This window comes from Capricornis sumatraensis, chromosome 2 (genome assembly GCF_032405125.1).
Source record: "Capricornis sumatraensis isolate serow.1 chromosome 2, serow.2, whole genome shotgun sequence".
Lineage (NCBI taxonomy): Eukaryota > Metazoa > Chordata > Mammalia > Artiodactyla > Bovidae > Capricornis > Capricornis sumatraensis.
The window spans coordinates 49,571,307-49,594,508 of NC_091070.1; the positions used below are offsets into that span (position 1 = coordinate 49,571,307).

Consider the following 23,202-nt stretch of genomic DNA (forward strand, 5'->3'; position numbering starts at 1 on the left):
CCCGACCAGGGATTGAATCCAGGTCTCCTGCCTTGCAGGCAGATTTCTTTATTGTTTGAGCCACCAGGGAAGCCCTGTTACAGGTTACCTTATCCTTAGTGGTTTGAAATATTTTCTTTCAGTGCATATATGCACTTTATTTCTAGCTACTGTCTTCCAGAAATAATTTCTTTCCATGCCCCTACCCTGCATCCTCAGTTTGAAAAGCATCCTCTTTACATAGTTAAAATGACTTGATAGCAGTTCTTTCTGAAACCATTCCTGTAACCTGAGATGAGCTAATGGTTTCCTTTTTGTCCAGTCTGCTGCTGCTGCTGCTGCTAAGTTGCTTCAGTCGAGTCCAACTCTGTGTGACCCCATAGATGGCAGCCCACCAGGCTCCCCCATCCCTGGGATTCTCCAGGCAAGAACACTGGAGTGGGTTGCCATTTCCTTCTCCAATGCAGGAAAGTGAAAAGTGAAAAGTGAAAGTGAGGTCGCTCAGTCGTGTCCCACTCTTCGAAACCCCATGGACTGCAGCCTGCCTGGCTCCTCCGTCCATGGGATTTTCCAGGCAAGAGTACTGGAGTGGGTTGCCATTGACTTCTCCTTTTGCCCAGGTCTAGGAGAGACCAAACTAGTACCTGACATTGAAAAAGGTTTCAGAGTTTCAAGGGTACTCCTGTGTAGACCCAGGTCCCTATTATCTGAGTAATCATTCCCGGAGTGATGTATATAAGAGAAATAAATAATTGCTGAAAAGAGATGCCAAGATTTCAGAAGATAGAGGGGGAAATATTTGATTAGGACTTTATTTTGAAAGCAGAAACTTCAGTTAGAAAGTAATATTAATAAAGCAAAATTTATATTATCACTATATTTTAAGTGAGCAAAGAATTAATTGTTGAACTTTTTAGTGTATTTTTTTTCTTCAGAAAAATTTTATGGTAATATAGAAAATGTCTTTTACTTCACATTTGAACCTTGTTAATTTTCTCTTCAGTTATTAACTGACTCTTAATTCATTTAGGTCTTAATCCATCAGTGGCTTTTGTGTATATTTAAAGGATTCTTTGGGCTTCCCTTGTGGCTCAGCTGGTAAAGAATCCACCTGCAATGTGGGAGATCTGGGTTCTATCACTGGGTTGGAAAGATCCCCTGGAGAAGGGAAAGGCCACTCACTCCAGTATTCTGGCCTGCAGAATTCCCTGGATTATACAGTCCATGGGGTCGCACTTAATGGAATTTTCAGTCCTTTGCATGGTTTTCGGCTTTCAGTGAATTTCTTTTGTATTTGCTTTGTACCTCTGGGTCAGGAAGATCCCTGGAGGAGGGCATGGCAACCCACTCCAGTATTCTTGCCTGGAGAATCCCATGGACAGAGGAGCCTGGAAGGCTACAGTCCATGGTTCTCAGAGTCAACACTACTGAGCAGTTAACACTTTCACTTTCACTTTTCATGGGTTATTTAGCAAAAGATTGACCAACAATGCCATTGACTCATATCTCACTGATATTTTTTTCTAAGTTATCTGTCTTTAGTGAATATTTTCATCAGGCCACAATGTTGGCTCAACTCTGCAACCTTGCAAAATGGTATTTCCACTGACTTATATAAAGATGATCACCTTTATTTTTATTTACCTGGTTCATTTGTTCATCATCACTTGTGTGTATGTATATTCTCTGTGGTCAGCAGTAATCTTCAGTAATCTGCACAATTTCATAGTGGATCAGTGGCATAGATCTGTTAAATGATTCTTCCTTGAATCTTCCTGTTGTTTGTGTCTGATTCTCAATGAGTGAATCTGAATTCTGAGGATATTCTGAGTTCTGCTTTTAGTGGGGTGGGTGAAAGAGGCTGTGGTTGCTTGGTTACTGGAGAACAAAAGCATTATACTTTTTTATTAAGAAACTTCTGTAAACCTGACAGTTTTCCTTGATATATATAATCTCAGAACCACACCATGGCACACATGAGTGTTTGCGACCCTGTTTTGATAGGGAAAGTCCTAGAGCAGGATCATCAGACTGTGGCTTCGATGTGGTAATGCTTCAGATTCACTGCTTATGGTTGTAATAATATCTATATCATCTACTATAGGTTCTCTGAGTATTTTGTTAAAAATAAGTGCTAATTAAGTGTTAACTAAATTCTCGTAGAATTTGCTCTGGAATGGATCTTACAGGTCATCTAGCTCAATGGTTCTCAATTGGGAGTGTTGAAAGATATGTGATTGTCGTAAGAACTGGGAGTAGGGAAGAGGTGTGCCTGGTACTCCTTATACCTTGAAAATTCTGGTAGTTTTCAAAGTGAAGACTTAGTCCTATGTTCGTTAGTGGTCATAATGTTTATGGAAGCTTTAATTAGCTACCAGATGAAAGTGAATTTTTTAAAAATTTGAAAGGATATCCTGAATTGCTTTGGTTTCAGTTACAGAAATGTTACCATTTGAGGTCTTCGTGGTAGTTATCATTCAGTTGAATAGCTGTTGTACTGTGTTACTGCTACTTAGTAAGCCTCACATTTTAGTTAAAGTCCCTCAAAAAACTTGCTTAATTTTAGTCTCCACTATTTTTGTTATCACCTTCACATATCAGGTTATTTCTTTTTTTCTTAAAAAATTCAGATTTTGCTTTTCATAACTCACGTTTTCTATGACTTCCAGGTTGAATTTGTTTTGGTGGTGTTGTTACTTGGAATTTTAGGTTTTTAAGAGTAGCAGTATTTGCTGTTTTACTTGTATGGGGGAGCTTTCTTGTATATATTACTATATTTTCAGTAAATACTGTCCTCTTAAAAATATTTTTTGGCTAGTGGCATATGCATGGTGTAGTGTGATGAAGTATGTAACAATCATTCTTAAGTTGCATACTTGTTTTTCTCTTTGAGACTACCTCTGGAGAGTTGTCAGACTCCCCAGGTTATATGAAATTTCTAGGGAGTCACAATTAAATGGGAGTAGAGTTCAAGGCCACTTCATAGCAAATTAAATCAATTAGTTTTATTTATAGTTATAAATTTTATTAATTTTTATTACATATTTTTCTATACTGATCCCTGAGATCAGGGGTTAGCAAACTTTTTTTTTTTTTTTGCAAGAAGCCAGAGAATAAATAATTTAGTGTTTACAGCCCAGAAGGCAAAATCAGTGATACTATGTAGGTACTTATATAACCATTTAAAAATGTGAAAAACTATTTTTAGCTCATGAGCTGCAAAAATAACAGTTGGTGGCCTGGATTTTCTTTGCTGGCTGTAGTTTGCCAATCTTGTTCTAAATAATTCAACCAAAAAAAAAACCAAACAGCAACGCTTAATTTTTTGATAAGATAATAAATCATATACTTGAAATTGTGTGGAATGAACCAGGATTGTTTTGGGGTTTTTTTGTTTGTTTTTGTTTTTTAATATCAGACACGGTGATTGGTGGTTGTGGTGGTGGTAAATTATTTATAAAATTCCAGGGCTACATTGCCTCAATCCAGAATGGTAAGTTACTCATTAGGTAAGTTGTTTTCCTCTTGTTTTGTCTTCAAATGTGAAATTAAAAGTTGCTTTTTAAGGCAAATGTCAGATTTCCTTATCTGAAACCTTGTTATTCCCTTACTTTCCTGTACTTCTGGAAATTTAAAAAAATCTCTTTCTCAAAATAGTAGTATGAAACTGTAGCTGTAGTGAATTGAACCTACCATGTTAGGACAGGAAAAAGGAAAACTTAGGCAGCTTGGTGATGTGGCAGTGAGGCTGCTTTTCAGAGAGAAATCTTCAGAGAATCACTATGGAGAAAGGTCTGTAGAAAGAACCCATGATGAGAAGATAAGGTGAGAATGGCACAGTCATCAGAATAGTACTGTTGCCTTAGTGAGAATCTGCACTCCCAACTGGGGGACATCCCCAAAGATGTATGCAATAAAAATATTACCACATTCTCTAGCTTGTATCTCAACATTTTTTGTAAAATTAATGTAAATTATGGATTTTTGTTACAGTTTATAGAATATATAAGATATATATAAAAAGATTTGATCCCTGGGTCGGGAAGATCCCCTGGAAAAGGAAATAACAATCCAGTCTTGCCTGGAGAATTCCATGGACCGAGGAGCCTGGCAGGTTACCGTCCATGGCGTTGCCAAGAGTTGGACACAACAGAGTGACTAACATGACAACATAGAATATATATTTAAAGTTTTTCATATACAGGGCTTAATGTTTTATGTTTGAGAAGATTTCTGACTTGATATCCTATTCAATTTAAGGCTCTCTTCTACCTGTGATTTAAGAAAATGTAGTGTTCTATTTATGTGGTCATTTTTATAAATGTTTCTCAGGTTTACATGACGTGAAATATGGTTACACCAGTGAATCTCATCTACTTTTTATTTTTCTTTTATACATACTAATGGTTTCAAGGAATTTAAATTGTGCAGTCCTTTAATGACAAGATTAAGTGCAGAGTCTTTTTACTCTTGGTGTGTATGTGTGCACGTGCATGCATGCATACATGCACATCTGGGTATTTAGACAAGATAGATAGGAGCACATTAAACATGAACTTTTGTTTTAATTATTTTACAGTAAGATTTCACTCAGATGTCTTCTAAAAAAATTGTAAGTATTATCTTTAGGTATTTTACAAAGTTACTAGAAAACGTCTTCAAGCACAGGCATAGTAGCAGGTATCTGCTTGTAATTTACTTTTCGCTAGAGTTATTGGAGGGACATATGTATACATACACTCCTAATTTGAATGTCATTATATGTATCCTCTGTTTCTGTTTACATCTTTTTAAAAAATGTGTCTCTGACCTCTTTGGTCACACTTGCTATACTGAACAGTTTTAGGACATTGCAGCTCATCTGAACTTCCCAGCTGTTTTCTTCATACAGTGTGCTTTTAACTTTTCAATTTACCATGATCACTTAGAAAGAAAACAGTACCCCAGATGTACTTATGAAAATGAATTTTCACTAAAAAATACGTTGTGACTCTGCATATCTCCACCAGTAAGGAATTTAACTTAAGAATGTAAAGAAAAATGTCCATTGGGAATTTAAAATGATACAGCCATTCTAGAAGACTCTTTGACAGTTAATTCATCGTATAACTAAAATGCAATTACCATATAACTCAGCAGTTGCACTCATCCCAGGGAAATGAAAATTTCTGTTCCCACAAAAATTTGAACATGAAAGGTCATAGCACTTTCATTCATAGTAGTCAAAACTGGAAGCAGTCCAAATGTCTCTCACTCAGTAGATGGTTAAACAAACTGTGGTATACTCGTACGATGGAATACTATTCAGCAGTAATAAGGATAATCAGTATAATAATTGAGATTGATGTTGAGTGAGTTCGGCTGAGTGGAGAAAAAAAAAAACCCCGTGGACTGCAGCATGCCAGGCCTCCCTGTCCTTCACCAGCTCCTGCAGTTTACTCAAATTCATGTCCGTTGAGTCAGTGATACTGCACTTGAAATGGCAGACTTACGGAATTAAGAAGAAATTGTTGGTTGCCAGAGGTTAGGGAGACAGGAGGATGTGACTATAAAGGGCATCGGGAGGATCTTTGTGCTGATTGAACTGTTCTGTATCATGATACGGTGATGAATATCTGCACCTTCATCTGTGGTGGAATTATTATAGAACCAACTACATTTGTGTGCACACATAGATTTTTGAAAAATTGGGGAAATCTGAACAAGATCAGTAGATTGTAGCAATGTTTGTATCCTGGTTGTGATACTAACAAATGAAGGAAAATATGTGAAAGGGGACCCAAGATCTCTCCATTATTTCTTACACCTGTGTGTAAAGCTATAGTTACCTCTAGAGAGAAGTTTTACCTTTACTGTTTGGGACTTCCCTGATGGTCCAGTGACGATTTCACCTTCCAGTACAGAGGGTGCAGGTTCGATCTCTGGTCAGGGAGCTAAGATCTCACATGCCTCAGAGCCAAATAAACAAAACATAAGATCCCCTGTGGAAGGGAATGGCTACCCACTCCAATATTCTTGCCTGAATACTGAACTCTATGGACAGAGGAGCCTGATGGGCTATATATAGTCCATGGAGTCACAGAGTCCAACATGACTGAGCAACTAACACTTCACTTCAAACAAACATCAGAAGCAATACTGTAACAAATTCAGTAAACTTTTAAAAAATGGTCCACATTCAAAAAATCTTTTTAAAAATATGTATACAAATAGATAGCTGAATATATAAATAAATTAATTGAAGGAAATTAAAAATTATAGGAGAGTACGTTAGGAAATACAGGAGGGAAGAGAATGGTCAGGGAGGTGCAGAGATTATTTTCCTGAAACATTTACAGTGGAAATTTAGACCAAAACAGTCACCCTTGTGGCCTATCACTGAAAATTAATGTATTTCTAAGGCTGGAATGTCTCTTGAACTTTTATTTTTAGGAAACTGTACAGCTCTAATAGATGGCATTAGCAAGTAAAGAGAATCATCTTTTCATCATTTGTTCTTCACTTTGTGTGCACAGCACTATTACACCTTTGAGCAAGAGGGAGTGGGAAACATCAGTGGCCAAAAGCGTTATATATGTTCTTGAGGACATCAGCAACTTGGGAATATTTAGGAAGCAAGGTAATCTGTATCTTAGAATTGTATATTTACTTAGAAAAACATTAGCAAAAGGGCTTGAGGTGAAGGAAGGTAGCATCCATAGAAGAAAAATATTAGAAAGTCATAAAGGTAATTTCTTAGTGATAAACTTCACCCAGAGCTGATCCTTGACACCTTTCCCAAAGAGGCAAAGTAGAAAGATGCAACAACAGATTTTGTGACTGGAGCTATCCTCACTTTTTATGTTAGTCAGAAATGAGGTTCGAGGATTGAGTGCCATTTACAATCTCAGTTAGATGTGAAAAACTCCCTCCTCTCTTCTAAAATGCTAATCCTACTTAGGAAACTCTTCTGCAGTTTTCACTTTTTCACTAGTCACAGGAAGCTGGCTCCACAGGAAGAGTTTGAGAATCTAGGAGACACTATTCTGGTGATCCCTGGGATATTTTAGATAAACAACTCCTTGGAGGAAGTTCTGGCCTGGAGTCTCTTGTGGTAAATGTAGGAGAGAACTAGGGAGGGTTCTTAGAAATGAAGTTGATTTAAAAAAAAAAACAAAAGTAGAATTAGTAGGCTAATTCTAACTTCTCCTTGGATTTTTAAAGATTCTACCTAACTTGTCATATTGTTTTCTAAGCTTTTATAGAAGTCTTATTTTAAATATTTGTGCAAAGAGCCAATAATAAATTTCCCAAAACTCACCTCTGTATTGTCAAAATTTGTGTCATTTGTGAAAAACAAAGGCTATGTTTGTGTATCTTTTAAAATGATAATAAAATATGGTGCACTATGTATCAAGATTTTTTTAATATTTAAAAAATGATTAGTATTAGAAATGTGGTTGAATCCTCGAGGGCATATTTTTTTGTATATATATGTGAAAGCTCAAGTAGAAACAAACCACCCTTACTTAAAAAGATGTTTAAGATAGAGTAACTAAACCTCAGATTTCCCTTTTTTGCTTCATTGTGTCAGTCAGTTACTCTTGCTCTGGGTTGTGTTTATCTCCTGTGAAGTCCGCTGATGCATGCAAAACTGAGCAGAGTGCAATTCTCCCCAGTGGGTCTTCTTTCTTTGGGCATTTGTATCTGCGCTTCAGTGTGTGGGGTCAGCCGGGGAAAGCTAGAAGGGCTAAGATGTCAGCTATTGTAAAGGTACTAAGATCCTTTCTTAGGAAGGGAATGGGACATCTGATCTTTTAAAAAATATATTTCTTATTTCCTGTGAAGCAGTTGGAATGTATATACAGTGGTGATGTTTGTTAATATTGTAAACAGGATAGTTTATTAAGTCCTGTGCTGTTTAAAGGATAATTCTGTAATTATTTGTAGTTAACTTAGGCTTTTCTATAAGAATATTAGAATTTTTATCTCGTCTTAATAACATATTTAGTTAATTTGAACCTGTGGCCTAGGTTAACTGCTAATTAAACTAGTTCATATTATTTACTTTAACCTAATGTCATATATAGTGTTTTTAATTTTACATGTTATTGTATGTTATTGACATCACACTTGTACTGAAGTCAACCATTAGGAATCCCAGTTCAAAGCAAGTTTACATGTAAAGTATCTAGAAAGCATTACTTTGTGAAGGAACATAATTAGAGAAGTTGTTAATGGCCACCAAGCTGTATGTAATGGAGTAAATAATAATTTGATTCAGTATCCACATGGTCCTGGTATTTGTAATGAGAAAAAAATGGAGATAATTTAGTGTCATAGGAAACCTGACTGAGGAAATTTGGGGAAAAGTCAAAATGATTCCTGAATTACCCACCAAGTTGTAAAGCTGTAGCTTTCTCAGCCTGCATACTCAAGGCAACATAACAGTGTATAATACATCTGATTAGTGTCATAATGGGTAGCCTTGAAAAATAATGATTCTAAGGGTCAATAAAGCATGTGATAGAAAACATTTAATTAACATGATCAATCAAGGTTCAAAGAAACTTGAAACTTTGTGTTCATCTGATAGTTTAGATTTTATTTTACAGAATTCTGTTTTAAAACATTTTAAGAGTACCATAGTCAGGAGGAACGACCATGCTTTACCCTTTGAAAGCCCTGGCAGAATAGAGTAACATCACAAATAGTGCGAAACTATAAGACACTGAATCTTGGCTTGTGCTAACAGCTCTCATCTAATGTGTATGACATTTTTGCTTTTAATACAGAATCTAAGCAAGTGCTTATACACTTGAGAAACTGGAGCCATCTTTCTGTAGTGCCCATTATTTCCTCTATGACTAAGGCTGTTAGGAATTTGCTTGAAAGTTTGTTTATTTTTAATTGGGGAAAATGAGACTTTTGAATACAAGAAGGAAAAAAAATGCAAGGTAGTAATATAGTCAGCTACCTTCTTTCCAGTTCCACAAATCCTTTAATTTGAGAGGCTTAGTCTGTGTTTTAGGCTATTTGAGCTGGGCCAGATAGAATGAATGCATTGGCTGTTGAAAGCTAAAAATGGACCTGATTCATGTCAAAAAGTGAAGAAACTGAGATGTTTAAAATTAAGGTACTTGGAAGCCTTGCCTTCAGAATATTCTTAACATTTACTGAGTTGTTAAGTGAAAAGGAAAAAAAGAGTTGATTGTGATAAAAGGAGATTCAGATCGCAGCATGTGGGTTACTAGGCTAAAAATTGTAGACAGAAATGTAGAGTTTCAGTAATTGAAACACATTAATATCCTGTCGCAGATGCAGTATGTTTGGTGTTAGTCCCATACATAGGACATTAGGGTGAAGGCATATTTAAATATCTTCCCTTTTCTGGCTTGTTATGATCCTGTTCTCCTTTTTTTTTCTTTTTTTTTTTTAAGATGAAGCTCACCTGTGGCAGAGCTGGCTAGGCTTGAATTGAGTTTACCTCTGGTTGGCTTCTTGGCTTCTATGTCTCCGTGAACAGAGGCATGGAACAGCTGAATCCCAGGGAGTTTCAGGCCAAATTCTATTAAATCATATTACCGACAACTTTTCTTAGAGATTTGTTGCAGGCATAAGAAAGAAATTTTGAATTCACTAGGGATAGTGGCACTTGCTTATCCTCCTTAAGACCTAAAGAGAGAGTAATTCAAACCAAGGCCCTTGGTATACTGGGTTTGAGTGAAGATGACACAGAGAGACTTCATTAGCAGACCTTGATAAGATTTCATAGTTTGTCTGTATGGCATAGAGGAATTTTTAGGTTTGCTTTATGTATCTTGAAAAGATGAAACACTTTCTAAGTGGAAGGTGAAAGTATGTCTCTCAGACTTGTCTGACTCTTTGTGACCCCATGGACTGTAGCCCACCAGGCTCCTCTGTCCATTGGATTTTCCAGGCAAGAATACTGGAGTGGATTGCCATTCCCTTCTCCAGGGGATCTTCCCAACCCAACCCAGGAATCAGACCCAGGTCTGCTGTATTGCAGGCAGATTCTTTACTGTCTGAGCCGACCAGGGAGGTCCTTATAGGTGGAAAGAGGGCCAAATGAGAGGGGTTACCAAAAGCAGCATAGGAACAAGAAGCTAACTCCTCTACTTCTTTTAGATAGCATTAAAAAAAAAGAATAACCTTCCGGTTGGTCACAAGAATATTTCTGGAAGGTATAGTTTATATTTTTATTTTCTATAATGTGCTTCAGAGGAAGGAATATCCTCTGCTCCTTCTTAAATCTTGGGAAGGTGGAATTGAGAGTTGCTCTGGGAATTTTTCAGTTCCGAAGCATGAGCCTGCTCACAGCTGAAGGTTCTAGCTCCCTCAATTTGAGGAAGCCCTAGGTCTGGGACTATCCTCCATGCCAAACTGGCCCTGTGACATGATTTCACTTGAATTTCCAGGTGATTTGAATCTTTAGTGACCTGACACCAGAGTGCAAAAGAGCCAAGCCTGAAGTAGCTTTTCCAGGGATTGGCCCTGGGTTAGCTGTGCCTGTGTTAGGCTTCCTGTGTTAGACACAGTAAAGCGTCTGCCTGCAATGTGGGAGACCAGGGTTCGATTCCTGGGTCGGGAAGGTCCCCTGGAGAAGGAAATGGCAACCCACACGAGCATTGTTGCCTGGAAAATCACATGGACGGAGGCGCCTGATAGACTACAGTCCATGGGGTTGCAAAGAGTCAGACACGACTGAGCGACTTCACTTTCACTTTAGCTGTGCCTGAAGGTAGAGCACTGTTTGGCAGATTAATTGGAGGTGGGAAGTAATTCACTTGGAATGCCCTTAAGGAGCACTGCTAGTTCAGTTCAGTTCAGTCGCTGAGTCGTGTCCCACTCTTTGTGACCCCATGAATCGCAGCACGCCAGGCCTTCCTGTCCATCACCATTTCCCAGAGTTCACTCAGACTCAGGTCCATCGAGTCCGTGATGCCATCCAGCCATCTCATCCTCTGTCGTTCCCTTCTGCTCCTGCCCCCAATCCCTCCCAGCATCAGAGTCTTTTCCAATGAGTCAACTCTTCACATGAGGTGGCCAAAGTACTGGAGTTTCAGCTTCAGCATCATTCCTTCCAAAGAAATCCCAGGGCTGATCTCCTTCACAATGGACTGGTTGGATCTCCTTGCAGTCCAAGGGACTCTCAAGAGTCTTCTCCAACACCACAGTTCAAAAGCATCAATTCTTTGGCACTCAGCCTTCTTCAGAGTCCAATTCTCATGTCCATCCATGACCACAGGAAAAACCATAGCCTTGACTAGATGGAAGCGTCTTTTAATTTCATGGCTGCAGTCACCATCTGCAGTGATTTTGGAGCCCAGAAAAATAAAGTCTGACACTGCTTCTACTGTTTCCCCTTCTATTTCCCATGAAGTGATGGGACCGGATGCCATGATCTTCGTTTTCTGAATGTTGAGTTTTAAGCCAACTTTTTCACTCTCCTCTTTCACTTTCATCAAGAGGCTTTTGAGTTCCTCTTCACTTTCTGCCATAAGGGTGGTGTCATCTGCATATCTGAGGTTATTGATTGTGTTTCTTCCAGTCCAGTGTTTCTCATGATGTACTCTGCATAGAAGTTAAATAAAAGCAGGGTGACAATATACAGCCTTGACGTACTCCTTTTCCTATTTGGAACCAGTCTGTTGGTCCATGTCCAGTTCTAACTGTTGCTTCCTGACCTGCATACAGATTTCTCAAAAGGCAGGTCAGGTGGTCTGACATTCCCATATCTTGAAGAATTTTCCACAGTTTATTGTGATCCACACAGTCAAAGGCTTTGTCTTGTTTTTGTTGACTATATAGAGCTTCTCCATCTTTGGCTACAAAGAATATAATCAGTCTGATTTCGGTATTGACCATCTGGTGATGTCCATGTGTAGAGTCTTCTCTTGTGTTGCTGGAAGAGGGTGTTTGCTATGACCAGTGCATTTTCTTGGCAAAACTCTATTAGTCTTTGCCCTGCTTCATTCCGCATTCCAAGGCCAAATTTGCCTGTTACTCCAGGTGTTTCTTGACTTCCTACTTTTGCATTCCAGTCCCCTATAATGAAAAGGACATCTTTTTTGGGTGTTAGTTCTAAAAGGTCTTGTAGATCTTCATAAAACCGTTCAACTTCAGTTTCCTCAGCATTACTGGTTGGGGCATAGACTTGGATAACTGTGATATTGAATGGTTTGCCTTGGAGATGAACAAATTCTGTCGTTTTTGAGACTGCATCCAAGTACTGCATTTTGGACTCTTTTGTTGACCATGATGGCTACTCCATTTCTTCTGAGGGATTCCTGCCCGCAGTAGTAGATATAATGGTCATCTGAGTTAAATTCACCCATTCCAGTCCATTTTAGTTTGCTGATTCCTAGAATGTCAATGTTCACCCTTGCCATCTCTTGTTCAGCCACTTCCAATTTGCCTTGGTTCATGGACCTGACATTCCAGGTTCCTATGCAATATTGCTCTGTACAGCATCGGATCTTGCTTCTATCACCAGTCACATCCACAGCTGGGTATTGTTTTTGCTTCGTCTCTATCCCTTCATTCTTTCTGGAGTTATTTCTCCACTGATCTCCAGTAGCATATTGGGCACCTAATGACCTAGGGAGTTCCTCTTTCAGTATCCTATCATTTTGCCTATTCATACTGTTCATGGGGTTCTCAAGGCAAGAATACTAAAGTGGTTTGCCATTCCCTTCTCCAGTGGACCACATTCTGTCAGACCTCTCCACCATGACCCACCTGTCTTGGGTTGCCCCACGGGCATGGCTTGGTTTCATTGAGTTAGACAAGGCTGTGGTCCTAGTGTGATTAGATTGACTAGTTTTCTGTGAGTATGGTTTCAGTGTGTCTGCCCTCTGATGGCCTCTTGCAACACCTACCATCTTACTTGGGTTTCTCTTACCTTGGGTGTGGGGTCTCTCTTCACAGTTGCTCCAGCAAAGCACAGCCGCTGCTCCTTACCTTGGACGAGGGGTATAAGGAGCTCTGCTAACTGTGAGTGATAATGCCTGGCCAGGTTGCAACTTGATCTCAACAACTGTTCAGATTCAGAGGAGCTTCTTTAAAGCAGCTTTAGTGTTCTTTTGGTATGTAGCAGTTGAGTTGCCATCCTTTCAGTAAGACCTAGGTGGCCTTGATTTTCTATGGAAAACCAACGGGCAGGCAGTTGATTTTAATGAAACTGGTTTGGTACAGCACAAATTCTGATTGTATTCCCATAAGAGTTTTAATATACCACATGTATATATTTCGTTGAGTGCCTTCTATGTGTTAAACACTGTACTTGTGAGTGTGAGAAATACCATGATGAAAAAGACAGCATTATCTGCAAAAGAACTATTCTGGACTCAGACTTTGTATTTAACAAGTTAATGATGCATATGGTGGGTCTGCTCTGATAGCTCAAACAGTAAAGAATCTGCCTGCAATGCAGGAGACTTGGGTTTGATCCCTCGGTTGGGAAGATCCCCTGGAGAATGGAATGGCAACCCACTCCAGTATTCTTGCCTGGAGGATCCCATGGACATAGGAGCCTGGCAGGCTATAGTCCATGGGGTTGCAAACAGTCGGACACAATTGAGCGACTTCTTACTTTTCACTTTCACTTGATACATATAAAACAGGATATTGTCTAGACATTAAGCTCAAGATCAAGCTGTGATCAACATACTTCATTTGACTTAATTGGGAAAAGAAAAATAAAATTCAGATTAATCTATGTAAATATAATTTTCAGTTTGAATATTTTTTTAAGTTTTTCATTGTAAATTTCTCATTTTCATGACAAGAAGCTATTATAGATCTTTCCACAACATTATCCTTTGTGTACTACCTTTAGGACCTGTTTTGAAAATACTTAGAACCTGGTGGACATTGGATTATATTGGAAGAAGGTATCACTAATAAAAATGACTCAAGGAGCAAGTCTGTAGACAAATTCTTAGGAAAGACTGGTCTATTTTTGGCTAAATTTTAATTTTGTCTCAGTACCTTATATTGTACCAGCAATTGATTTGGGTTAATAAACATAATCTGTCAGAATATTAATGTATTATTAAAACTTGATGAAATTGGATTCCTTAATTCCTATCAGACAGTCTTAATTGACCCAGAGGGGTGGTATGGGGAGGGAGGTGGGAGGGGGGTTCAGGATAGGGAACACATGTACACCCGTAGCAGATTCATGGTGATGTATGGCAAAACCAATACAATATTGTAAAGTAAAAAAAAAAGAGAGAGAGAGGAGGGAGTTCAGTCATTTTGTAGTATGATACACCGTGAATGACAAATCGCTGCAGGGACCTGTAGTGAAGAGTTGAGTACCCTGGGCACAAGGAGAGCAGGGGGATGCTAGGGAGGAGTAGAGGATTATATAGTGAGATCTAAAAAGAAAAAGATATACCTATTTCCCACCTGGACTCAATTAAGGAAGAAAATGCCATTTTTCTTATATCCTGTTTAGTTCCCAGACTGTGATTTACATAGGACCTTACTATGTTCGATTCTTTTCTGTAGATGAGGATTAACAATGTCTCATTTAATCCTTAGGAAAAAACATGTGAGATTGTTATGTTCATTTTACAGATAAGGAGACTGAGGCACAGTAAGTTTAAGTACCAGTGCTAGAGAGATGTTGGTTCCTTGACTCCAAAGCCTGTCCTTTTAAACCATCACACTGTACTTACCCTGGGTTCCACATAGACACATTTTCTCATATACAGATAAATTCCAGGTACTTAATATATATAGTTTGTAAACAAGATTATAGGACTTGGTAACCCATAAATTATATGTATATATATATATAAATGTATTCCCCCCGGTAAATAATGTTGCATAATATTTTCCACATGTTTTTCTTTTAATAGTTTTTATTTTACATGATAAGAACTTACTCTACATAATATATAAAACTGTCAGCTCTTGTCCTCTGAGAGATTATAGTTTAGTTTATTAATACTAAACTACAGTTTAAAATATAAAATATAAACTACAGTAATTACTATTACTCAGCAGTGGCCTCAGGACTGGAAAAGGTCAGTTTTCATTCCAATCTCAAAGAAAGGCAGTGCCAAAGAATGCTCAAACTACTGCATAATTGTACTCATCTCACACACTAGTAAAGTAATGCACAAAATTCTCCAAGCCAGGCTTCAGCAATACGTGAACCGTGAACTTCCAGATGTTCAAGCTGGTTTTAGAAAAGGCAGAGGAACCAGAAATCAAATTGCCAACATCCACTGATCATCGAAAAACCAAGAGAGTTCCAGAAAAACATCTATTTCTGCTTTATTGACTATGCCAAAGCCTTTGACTCTGTGGATCACAATCAACTGTGGAAAATTCTGAGAGAGATGGGAATACCAGACCACCTGACCTGCCTCTTGAGAAACCTATATGCAGGTCAGGAAGCAGCAGTTAAAACTGGACATGGACCAACAGACTAGTTCCAAATAGGAAAAGGAGTACATCAAGGCTGTATATTGTCACCCTGCTTATTTCACTTATGTGCAGAGTACATCATGAGAAATGCTGGGCTGGAAGAAGCACAACTGGAATCAAGATTGCTGGGAGAAATATCAATAACCTCAGATATGCAGATGACACCACCCTTATGGCAGAAAGTGAAGAGGAACTCAAAAGCCTTTTGATGAAAGTGCAAGAGGAGAGTGAAAAAGTTGGCTTAAAACTCAACATTCAGAAAACGAAGATCATGTCATCCAGTCCCATCACTTCATGGCAAATAGATGGGGAAACAGTGGCTGATTTTATTTTGGGGGGCTCTAGAATCACTGCAGATGGTGACTGCAGCCATGAAATTCAAAGACGCTTACTCCTTGGAAGGAAAGTTATGACCAACCTAGACAGCATATTAAAAAGCAAAGACATTACTTTGTCAGCAAAGGTCCATCTAGTCAGTTCAGTTCAGTTCAGTCACTCAGTTGTGTCCCACTCTTTGCGACCCCATGAATCGCAGCACACCAGGCCTCCCTGTCCATCACCAACTCCCAGAGTTCACTCAGATTCACCTCCATCGAGTCCGTGATGCCATCCAGCCATCTCATCCTCTGTCGTCCCCTTCTCCTCCTGCCCCCAATCCCTTCCAGCATCAGAGTCTTTCCCAATGAGTCAACTCTTCGCATGAGGTGGCCAAAGTATTGGAGTTTCAGCTTCAGCATCATTCCTTCCAAAGAAATCCCAGGGCTGATCTCCTTCAGAATGGACTGGTTGGATCTCCTTGCAGTCCAAGGGACTCTCAAGAGTCTTCTCCAACACCACAGTTCAAAAGCATCAATTCTTCGGCGCTCAGCCTTCTTCACAGTCCTACTCTCACATCCATACATGACTCCTGGAAAAACCATAGCCTTGACTAGATGGACCTTAGTCGGCCAAGTAATGTCTCTGCTTTTGAATATGCTATCTAGGTTGGTCATAACTTTCCTTCCAAGGAGTATGTGTCTTATAATTTCATGGCTGCAATCACCGTCTGCAGTGAGTTTGCAGCCCCAAAAAATAAAATCTGACCCTATTTCCACTGTTTCCCCTTCTATTTCCCATGAAGTGATGGGACCAGATACCATGATCTTCGTTTTCTGAATGTTGAGTTTTAAGCCAACTTTTTCACTCTCCTCTTGCACTTTCATCAAGAGGCTTTTGAGTTCCTCTTCACTTTCTGCCATAAGGGTGGTGTCATCTGCATATCTGAGGTTATTGATATTTCTCCCAGCAATCTTGATTCCAGCTTGTGTTTCTTCCAGTCCAGCGTTTCTCATGATGTACTCTGCACATAAGTGAAATAAGCAGGGTGGCAATATACAGCCTTGTCGTACTCCTTTTTCTATTTGGAACCAGTCTGTTGTTTCATGTCCAGTTGCTTCTGGACTGTTGCTTCCTGGCCTGCATACAGATTTCTCAAGAGGCAGGTCAGGTGGTCTGGTATTCCCATCTCTCTCAGAATTTTCCACAGTTGATTGTGATCCACAGAGTCAAAGGCTTTGGCATAGTCAATAAAGCAGAAATAGGTGTTTTTGTGGAACTCCCCTGCTTTTTCCATGATCCAGCGGATGTTGGCAATTTGATCTCTGTTTCCTCTGCCTTTTCTAAAACCAGCTTGAACATCTGGAAATTCACGGTTTACATATTGCTGATTAGTCATGTATGGTTGTGAGAGTTGGACTATAAAGAAAGCTGAGCACTGAAGAACTGATGCTTTTGAACTGTGGTGTTGGAGAAGACTCTTGAGAGTCCCTTGGTCTGCAAGGAGATCCAACCAGTCCATCCTAAAGGAGATCAGTCCTGGGTGTTCATTGGAAGGTTGATGTTGAAGCCTAAACTCCAATACTTTGGCCACCTGATGTAAAGAGCTGACTCATTTGAAAAGACCCTGAAGTTGGGAAAGATTGAAGGCAGGAGAAGAAGGGGACAACGGAGGATGAGATGGTTAGATGATATCACCGACTCAATGGATCTGGGTTTGGGTGGACTCCGGGAGTTGGTGATAGACCAGGAAGCCTGGTGTGCTGAGGTTCACGGCATCTCAAAGAGTCAGACGCAACTGAACTTAGCTGCACTGAATTACTATTCTCATTATATTTTTACTGAAGCTTTATTTTATGTTACTTTTTCCTGCATAATTTCATGGTGGGAGGCACATTTTATATTTTGTTTAGTTGTAATAGAGTAATTGAAAAGTCTGGGGACAGAATGATAAAGGGATTTATTAATAACTTTTCTTGACTCCCTTTTCTGAGTGTGAGTTGATTTGAGTATTTTAAGTTTCCAAATTTCAAACTTTCCACTTGCCAGAGGATGTGTTATCATTTTTCGGTCCTGAGTATCAAGCTGCTAACAATGTAAGTTTATTCTTTCAGTCACATTTTATTTATGAGGAAAAACAGAACAAATAGAAAAACATGCTTTATGTTGAAATTAAATTTCCAGCTTCCCAAAAACCCAATAAAATAAGATACAGGCAAAAAAAAATAAGCATACTAATTTCTTCTTTATAGTAAAAATCATGTCTATAATTAGATATTAACGACTTAGATAGAAAATGACCTCTCACTTTAGTATAATTTTTAAATCTGCTTTGAATGAACAAAACTACTTCATTATATAGATAAGAGCTACTTTCCTGCAGCAAGGCTGATGTCAGACTACATGGGTTCAATTTCTGACTCTGGTTTATTTAGAATCTTAATTTATAAATGGAAGAATTGGTTTGAGAATTAAACGGTGGTACTCAGTGCAAAGAGCTTAACATAGTACCTGGTACATTGATAGTATTTAGTGAACATTCTCTGTTATTGATAAATTAAAATTTGTAATAACATTTCTCTGTGTTTGGATAAAGTCACTTTATTTCTATTCATATCCTACAGCTCTTAATATGAGAACTGTTGTTAAAATAGTATAATTTCAAAAGCAGTTTTATGGATCGCAAAAGAGGGAAGTTTAGAGATACTTTAAAAAAAATGTTTTTATTTTGTGAAAAGTCATGTTCAACTACATAACCTGTCCACTGAAAAATAGCAGGGAGGCATATTAAATAAAGTTCTGTTGTTGATCATTTTTATTGAATCATTTTTGTCCATCTTTGTTCTATCAGTTCTTTCAATGCAGCAGGCTTATGTTGTATTCAGTATAGTGATCAATTTAATTGGCTCTGCAGTATTTAAGATGAGGCTGCCAGGCCAGGATGTATTTGGCAGTATGAGGAAGGCAAGCTTCAATGTTGATTATGATTCCGCCTCGTCTCCATTGTGTTATTTCTAAGTACAGAGGCTACTTGGTCCCCTGGCAGTGGCATAGAGTAGATGTCGCTATCAACCTTTGTAAATGTTAAATAAAAGAGCTAAGTGAAGGGCAGCGATTCCTTAGAAAGGAATTTTGCCTGAGCAAATTAACTCTTACTCCTGTTAACCGATGTTAAAAAATCACTGCCTCTTGAGTCTTTGAGTATGATTGAACTGGAAAGTCAATCATATTGAGTTGAGAGAGATGAAGGGCCTCTCTTCCCTTTAGTGGGTGCTTTGAATTTGGGATATGTGCTGTTTTTTTTGAAATATCTGTTTGTTTGTTTTTTTCAATTATACTTTGACATCTAGCCAATTTGATCAGCTTTAGACTGATATTTACCTTAATTTACAGAGCAGTTGTCAGAAACATTCTGAACTTTGTATCTGTGGAGAAAATTTTTTATTTTAGATATTTCAGTGAGTAGTTGTATTGTTCACGTGTGTGTTACTTTCTCAGACCCACAAATCATCCTGTTTTTTATGTTGTTATCGTTCTTAAAATTCATTTTAAATGCTTCTTTAGCCAAAACTGAAACTTGCATATCTGTGTATTTATACAATACATACTTGAAAATATTTTGTACTTTCCATAAGATAAACTTACAAGAAATTCTTCAGGTTTTCAAAGCTAGCAATTTTTTCTTTCTTTACTTTTTTCTTTTTTTTTTAGCTAGTTTTGACTGTATTACCTACCCACCACTTTCCCAGAATAACTCATATGTTTATTCTGTCTTGTGATGGGTTAATCATGAATTTGCCATTAATGAGGGACTATTTACTTCATGTGTAACTCCACAGAATTTTTTTAGTGTCTTCTGCATGCTGGACTCTATACTATGTTATTTTTGAGACAACTTATTCAAATAATTGTAAACCAGCTAGCATAATTTGTTAACTTATTTCTATTGTTTGGACACAGAATCAAGAGCTAGACTATCTTTTCTTCCTCCCACTTTATCCAGCAGCCCTCTCTCCATATGAACATTTTATTCTTTTGATTTTGAAATATTGTAACTCATAAATGGGCAGTATGATTACAATGTCACTGATTTAGCATCAGTTTAATAAATATTATGTGTTCCTTTGGCAGTAATAAACTGGAATTAATCTCTTCCTCTTCTTTTCCATAGTGCTTTGTATCTCTTGTAGAATAAAGTCAGCTGTTTATGTTACCACAGTGGACATTTTTTCACCACCAACATGGCTTCTGTTTCAGATCATCAGTTGAGATCCAGGGTATTCACATATCTCATCTTTATTTCCAATCACATCTTCCCTTGAGTCTTAGGTCCTAATGCTGTTTACTTGCTTATAGTTACCTGCTTAGTTCAGACAGTATCATGTTTGCATGCTTTTTCCTCACACTCCTTCTAACTAAAATGCACTCCACACCTCTCTCTGTCTTTTTTTTTTTTTAATTATGAAAGTATGGTAACATTTACAGGAGACTTGGAATATACACAACAAAGTAGCATATAGTTCCACTATATATTATTTTATAAGCAGATAAATTATTTTAGTTGGAGTTTTAATGTCAAACTCTGAAAAATTGATAGTATGAATATACAGAGAAGTAGAAGGATATAGTAGTCCTGAAAAGCACTGTGAATCAATTCAGCATCATTAAGATTTATACAATTTTCACACAATAGGGTACAAATTCTATTCAAGTTCCCATAGACGGTAAACTAGGAGATACTGGAACATATCCAGGGATATAAAGCAAGGTGCAAAAATTTCATGGTCTTAAGGTTTTGAAATCATACAGAGTGTTCTCTTATTACTGTGTAATTATGTTAGAAATGAATATCAAAAGATATTTGAAAATAACCCACCTTTTTTCAAGTGCAGTGTGACATTTACCAGGAGAGTTCTTTGACTTAGCCATCAAAAGCCTCAATAAAGTTACACTGAAAAGAAAATACAGAGGTTGATTTCAGAGAAGAAAGTATTTAAATGAGAAATTAATACTAAAGATACTTTAAACAAAATCCCATATATTTGGAAATCAGATGTCCACTTGTAAATGATGGGTGTATCTAAGAAGTTATAACAAGGAAAGTTAGAAAATGTTTGTTATAAAAATGAGCAGAGAATTTACCAGAATTTGTTGCATGCAGCTGAAGCTGTTCAGTACAGTTAAATACAATGTGGAGCTTTGATTGAGGTATGAGAACAAATAATGGACACTAGCATAAAATTCTGTGAAATTTGAAAAAAATATGTACTTTAGTTAATAATACTGTATCACTTGTTAATTTCCTGTTTTTTTTTTTAACAACATAGTATTTCTTTAGAGTCTCAGAATTGGATTAGAAGTTTCAAGCCTCATTCAAAAAATTTTAAGATCACTAAGATAATAAATTTTCTAGACTTTCAGCAGTAATACTAGATGCCGAAATACACGGAACTATATCAAGTTTTGAGTGAATATAAATTAGATATCTAGTGTTCTATTCATACTAAGTCAAACAAGTGGAATCAAAATGTCATAAATGTTTTTAGCTAGGCAAAAATTCATAAATTTTCTAAAATATATATTTTATTATACATACTATATACATGTATACAAAAACTTTTCTACTATACTTAATAAATGCTTGAGAAAGAAGAACAAGAAAAGAAAGAAATTGAAAATCATAAATTAAATGAAATGGGATCCCTGAAATGAAGTAGAGAAAGTGAAACAGACTCGATAAAAGTAAAAGATCATCATATGTTCTAGTTTTTCTCATGGCTGCCCATGAGAAACACATCTGAAACTTTGGAGAAGAATAGCAATACCTGGGCATTTGTATTTTTCAAAAAATTCCAAGATTAATCTATTATGCCTCTGGATTTTCAAAAGTGATTACAAGTTTTTCTCTTAAATGGTAGTTTTAGTGATATGGAATTCTATTATTTTCTGTAGACCAATCATGATAAAATGGTATTAAGCAAATAATAGTTACATAATCACAATAGTAAAAGTTGTTTATCAGTTTTAACAGTCAATAGCCAGACAAAAAGTAAAAGATAATTACAATTGTAAGCCATAATGGAAACATGATTAACTTAACAATATGAAATAATTACATATAATTTGGTGGGTTAAGTAGAGTGATGTGGTAAGTGGAAATACATACATACACATGTTCTCATAATTCTACCACTTCATTTCAGAACTTACCGAGTTTTTATCCTTTGCCAGATACTGTGTTACTTACTTGGATATTCATTGATATGGAAAGCAGTTATGGCCCTGGCCTCCTGGAATTTTTAGCTCCTGTTTTAGTTTCTCTAAGAAGTCTTGCTTAAATTCCCAGCTTGAGCTCAGTGCTCCTGTTCTCTGTGTACTTGGCGTCCTGTACATGTTATACTGAAACTTACTCCTTACGTGCACTTACTTTATGTTTTTTTCTAGTTGAACATTAAAAAAATTTTTTTTATTGGAGTATAGTTGATTTGCAATGTTATGTTGGGTTCAGATGCACAGAAAAGTGAATCAACTACATACACATATACATCCACTCTTCTTTTAGATTCTTTCCCCACATAGGCCACCACAGAGCACTAAGTAGAGCTCCGTGTGTGTGCACTTGCTTTAGATGGACGTTTCTTGAGGGCTGGATATCTTGTTTCATTCCCCGCCCCGCCACCCCGTGCTCTTTTCAACACCTGATAGATAATAGCAGATGCTCTGTGTTTGTTGAGTTACTTTTAAACTGTAGTTAAAATGATTCCTGTCTGTTGGTGAATTCTCATGACTTGTGAATGTGTATGTGTTCTGACTTGTTATGATTGCATGCATATCCATCTTTCCCACTAAACTGCCAGCTTCTTGAAGAATATAATGCTGTCACATTTAAATTGGTAGGCCCCACCATAACTTTATTCCTACTCATGGCAGCTGTGAGTGACCCTTTTCTTATGAATGTGTTTGCTAATTGATGACTCCTATTTGAGCTACCTGAGTGAGATGTCAGGGTAGTGCCCAGCAAAACAGGTAGCTTCTTTAATGAGAGACTGAAAGAGCTTATTTGTTCAGAGAACTCAAGATGCCTGATAGCTCTGCCCTGCAAATGAACTGATACCGAAAAATAATCTCGAACAGGAATTTTTATGAAGGACATTTGAAACTGGAAGAAGCAACATACTTAAAGGCATGGTCTAGAGCTGAAATGTTCAGAGGATGTATAAATGATGATCCACCAATGAGGTTACTTGAAATGAAGCTTAACTTCCTGATGGGTAAGCCAGACTTTGTCACTACTTACAGAACACATTTCTTGTAAGTGTAGTCAATATTAATTCATTTTATTCTGAAATTAGAGCATTTCCAAAAAGCTTTTCAAATTCATTTGAAAAATGTTTTTCTTTAAAAGGGAAATGTTCATGGATACAAATCCTCTGTTCCTGGAGTGATTTGTGAGGGATTCTGTGA

At 37.5% G+C, this 23,202-nt stretch overlaps 1 protein-coding gene across 2 annotated transcripts in view; it reads left to right on the top strand.

Moving 5' to 3' along the window:
• Nucleotides 1-23,202, top strand: part of TCF12 (transcription factor 12) — a 388,964-nt gene that overhangs the window by 191,801 nt on the left and 173,961 nt on the right. The window lies entirely within an intron of this gene.